The sequence below is a fragment of the Myotis myotis genome, unplaced genomic scaffold (genome assembly GCF_014108235.1).
Source record: "Myotis myotis isolate mMyoMyo1 unplaced genomic scaffold, mMyoMyo1.p scaffold_m19_p_6, whole genome shotgun sequence".
Taxonomy (NCBI): domain Eukaryota; kingdom Metazoa; phylum Chordata; class Mammalia; order Chiroptera; family Vespertilionidae; genus Myotis; species Myotis myotis.
This window is the reverse complement of record NW_023416368.1, coordinates 83,603,910-83,609,075: the sequence shown is the minus strand read 5'-3', so window position 1 is coordinate 83,609,075 and position 5,166 is coordinate 83,603,910. Positions and strand designations below refer to the sequence as shown.

At 37.6% G+C, this 5,166-nt stretch overlaps 1 pseudogene; it reads right to left on the bottom strand.

The window, feature by feature from the left end:
- Positions 1–2,778: 2,778 nt before the first annotated feature.
- Positions 2,779–3,752, bottom strand: LOC118658818 (annotated as a pseudogene).
- Positions 3,753–5,166: the final 1,414 nt, after the last annotated feature.

Here is a 5,166-nt window from a genome sequence, read left to right as displayed (position 1 = left end):
ATAAAATATTTAAAAAAAAAAAAGTTAGACATAAATTTACCATATGACCTAGTAATTGCACTCCAAGGTATCTACCCAAAACAAATGAAAATATGTATCAGTACAATGAAATGTGCACAAATGTTCACAGCAGCATTATTAACATCTCCAACTGGAAATACCTAAATGTTCATCAGCTGTAAATGGATAAGCAAAATGTGGCATAAACATTCAATAGAAGCCTATTCTGCAATTAAAAGGAATAAAATATTGACACATACTTGTACATAAATAACCCTATAAAACATTCACCAAATAGAAGAAGCCAGATACAAAAGGCCACATATTTTATGATTCAATTTATTTTTTTATTTTTTTTAAAATATATTTTATTGATTTTTTATAAAGAGGAAGGGAGAGAGATAGAGAGCCAGAAACATCGATGGGAGAGAAACATCGATCAGCCGCCTCCTGCACATCTCCCACTGGGGATGTGCCCGCAGCCCAGGTACATGCCCTCGACCAGAATCGAACCTGGGACCCCTCAGTCCGCAGGCCGACGCTCTATCCACTGAGCCAAACCGGTTTCGGCATATTTTTATTTTTTTTTTTGATTCAATTTATATAAAATATGTAGAAAACACAAATGTATAAAGACAGAAAGTGATCAGGGGTTTCCTTGGCTAAAGTGAAAGTGGTAATTAACTGTAAGTGGGCAAAAAGATACTTTTGAGGTGATAAACATATTGTAAAACTGGATTTTGTTAACAAATACATAACAATAGAAATTTACTAAGATAATTGAACTTACTACATCAATGAGTGAATTTTATGTGTGTAAACTATCTATCTATATATATAAAAGGCTAATATGCAAAGTGTCCCCTCAGGAGTTAGACCAGGAGACCCGGAGTTCGATTGCTCACTATGACATGCGTTGACAACCAGGGGGCAGTGCGGAATGAAGGAAGGCCCCGGCCAGCAGCTGGAAGGAAGGCCCTGGCTGGCAGCCGGAAGGCCCCAATCGGCCCTGATCGCCGGCCATGCCCAGGGGCTCTACCCATGTACGAATTTTGTTCACAGGGCTTCTAGTATCTCAATAAATATATTAAAACATAAATTTTAAAGACTTTTTCCTGGAATTACTCAATATGAGTTCAAAACTTTTGTTTGAACAGGATCTGCTACACAGCAACATTCTTATGCTCATCACTCCACAGTGCAATCATTTGTGTCTCTCTGGTTTCTTCCTCAGTTTGTAGAGTAGACAATAAACACACAGTGAATTAAACTAAATGAAAACGAAATTAATTGAAGTCACATCAAATAAGTCTTTCCTCTACAAAAAAAAAAAAAAAATTGCTTTTTGAGTAATTGTACAGTCCTTACTATGTCCCAAATAATTAGTTTCAATTTTTTCTCCAAAGTCCCTAATTAATTTCATGATATTATCTTAATACAATACATTGTTATCCCCTGTGTTGATTTTTGTTCACGCAAAAGCAGATGCTGAGCCCAAGGTTTATGTTTAAATACTTTATTGGACATGGATGGGAGAGAGGGGAACTGATACACAAAAGAAAATATATCAAATGAAGCTTGCATTATGGCACCTACCATTGTAAATAAACAGAGATTTCATCTCCAGGGGAAATTCTGGTAAATGGTAAAAAACATAAACCTCAGCATTATTCCAGATAAAGGATGAAAGACATGCTATCCTCTACACCACTCCATCAAGAGCTGTCTCTGATAGGACATAATTCCCTGTCTGCTACTACATATTGGGTAACGTTTGTTCCAGCTGGTACTGGATGTTGGCAGTTATGCAATGAAAATTGTGAGAGGATGTCAGGGAACATGGGAGGAATCTTAACAGCATGTACTCCTCCATGCTTCCTTGCAGAATCAATTCTGTCAACATTCTTCCCCACCAAAAGAATTAGGTTCTAAACATGTTCCACAAATGTGTAACTATTCTTTCTGAGGCATCCCTACAGAGTGCCAGAAAATAACTAAATCACTTGATAAAATAACTCTTATTTTATTGTACTCATTATTACATGGCTTTGGATCTTAGAAGGTGCATATCAACATTGCAATAATGGGAAATATAAGTCAAATAAAAAAAGGAAAGGAAGGAAGGATCACACAAAAAATGACACTTCTCAGTTTTTGAGGCAGTAAATTCCTCTATGTTATCTGAAGAAACCATCTTTCAAATCTAGATTCCTACTCTGAACTTGAAAATCACATCACTGTTCCTGTGAAAGGTAGGATAGTAAAGTCAGCTTTCCAAGATGTAGTCCAACTTCAATTCCGTCACTTCTTTTGAAAAGTAAAGTGAGTGAGAGAAAATATCTCAAAAATGTTTTTAAGATGAAATTAAATCATTCATGTGAAGAAACAAGAAGGGTCCTGATAGCATTGTCATGCTGTTCTGATTACTGTGTGATTTTCATATAATTTCATCTGGAAAAAAAAAGGATACAACCCAATTAAGGTGAATATCAGCAACATATAAGGACAACTTTTTGGAAAACTAACTCAGCAATTGATATGATAAGTGTTTTAAGTTTAAAGTGAGAAATCTTAAGAAGAGCTGCAGGAATGCTGACCAAACATGGAACACTGTAGACTGCATATAAGGAAGAAAAGTAAAACAGGAACTTCTGAGAAAAACTAATACAAAAGCAAACAAAAGCAAAATCACACATGCCTTGGAAATAGAAGAAATCAAGCCTGTCTTTCAGGAGTGAAAAAGAACCAGATATTTAAATTTGTAACATTTACCTTTGGACCCCACTGTGTGCCTTTAGGTCTGAGGCCAGAGATCCATCACAGACAAGGTGTTACTGGGTTGAAGAGCCTTCTCAGAGCCCCCTTCATATCCTTGTTCCTCAGGCTGTAGATGAACGGGTTCAGCATGGGGGTGACCACGGTGTACATGACTGAGGCAATTGAGTTCTGTAGGGACGAATGGGTCAGAGCAGAACTGAGGTGGACCCCCAGGCCTGTCACATAGAACAAGGAGACCACGGCCAGGTGAGACCCACAGGTGGAAAATGCTTTATATTTCCCTCCTGCAGAGGATATTCTCATTAAAGAGGCGACAATCCTAGAGTAAGAAAACAGAATTCCTGTGAGAGGAAACACACCCAGGAGGGCGGTGTTATTGATGAGGGTGTCAGAGCAGGCCACCCTGAGGATCTGAGTCAGTTCACAGAAAAAATGTGGGATTTTAGTGCCGACGCAGAAGGTCAGCCGCCTCATCAGTAGAATATGAAGCAGGGAGACCCAGAAAACGATGAGCCAAGATATCAGAACCAGAATGCCACAGAAGCGTGGGTTCATGATGACCATGTAGTACAGGGGTTGACAGATGGCCACATACCGGTCATAGGCCATCACAGTCAGGAGGAAGCTGTCCATTCCAGCAAATATCATAACAAAATACACCTGAATGAGGCACCCAATGTAGGAGATGTCTTTGCTTTGTGCCTGGACATTCACCAGCATCTTTGGGACCGTGGTGGAGGTGAAACAGATTTCAATGAAGGACAGGTTGGAGAGGAAGAAATACATGGGGGTGTGGAGGTGGGAGTCAGAGCTGATGGCCACAATGATGAGCAGGTTTCCAAGAACAGTGAACAGGTACATGCACAGGAACACTCCAAAGAGAGGGGCTGCAGTTTAGGGTCATCTGAGAAACCCAGGAGGAGGAATTGTGATGTTTCTGTGTGGTTTTCAGCTTCCATGCAGCTGGTGTGTATTCTAAAGGAGGAAAAAGCAACATTCAGTAAACAGCCAAATGGCATCTCAGCTAGTCATCACCTTTTGATTTCACCATGGTGTGGGCATCGTTCATGATCTGGTAGTCATTTCAATGCTAGTCATTCACTCATTTACATGGTTACCCAGTTTTATTTTAAATGATGTAATTGTGAAGATTTTCTTTACTTTAGCAGAAGTCTTTCTCTTTTTATCTTCAACTCGCTGGTTCTAATTCACTTCTTGAAATCTATGGACATAAACCAATTTCTTCTCTCATATCAGCCTTCCAAAATAACTAAAGACATTTAAGGTGCTTATTTTGATAATCTCCATACTACTTTCATTTCATACTAGTCATTAAAACATGTGTTTTCAACTCAAACAACCTTAGTTTTGTCACCTGATGCTTTATATTGATGTCACAGCTCTCCGTCTTATGTGCCTTATTGTGTTTCTAAAAATGTGGTTTCTGCTATTAGCATTTTTAGAGGTAATAAAATGCCTTTAATCACAGTAAGATCTTTCTAACTTATAGCTATTATTATCATTATTAATCTATTCTTTCATTATAATTATTTTTTAGATATAACTGTTCTAAAGTATAGTATACAGCTGTGATTTAGAAATAGGATGTGAGTCAGACTTCCTGGAACAGAACTTGGTCTACCATGTCACATCTCTGTGACCTTGAAGAAGTTATTTAATCTCCCTCAGCTACAGATACTTCACCTCCACAATGAGAGCATTAAATATTCCTTACATTGTAGGACAGATGTGTGATTAAATGATATGATGGATAATATTTTTCTAGAGTAGTTCCTGTGATATACACTAGATATGTGATAACTGTGAATTACTGTTCTTAACATCACAATAAAGCTGTCTTACATGGTAATCATTTTTAGTATTTCTCTTAAACTTGGGCAGTCATCATTGTAAACACGACAGGTCTATTATTATTTTTTTTTATCACAACACAGCACTTCTAATTAATGAAGATCCTGATAGCTTCCTATTTCAGAGACTTCCTGCCAAGTGGATTCTTCCAAGAAGAGGAAGATGCACATTGACTATGTAGATAATAGGGGGAAACAGAAGCACACTACCATCATAATAAAATGGAAAGCATGTGTGAGGGCATGAGCTCATTTGTACATGCTCTCAAGTGGAGATGTGTTGCATTCAAATCAGTGGCATGAACTGAAAAAAAATTAACATATTTTATTAAGAAATATTCAAAGTGTTTATATATGAAATCATCCTAAAAATCCAAAGGCAACTTAAATATTTGAAAATAACAAGGCCACAAGCCAAATGGAATAAGATATTTGCAAATAATACTTCCAATAAGGGGCTAATCTATAATAATAAAAGCATAATATGCTAGACTGGATGGCCTTCCGGATGACCTTT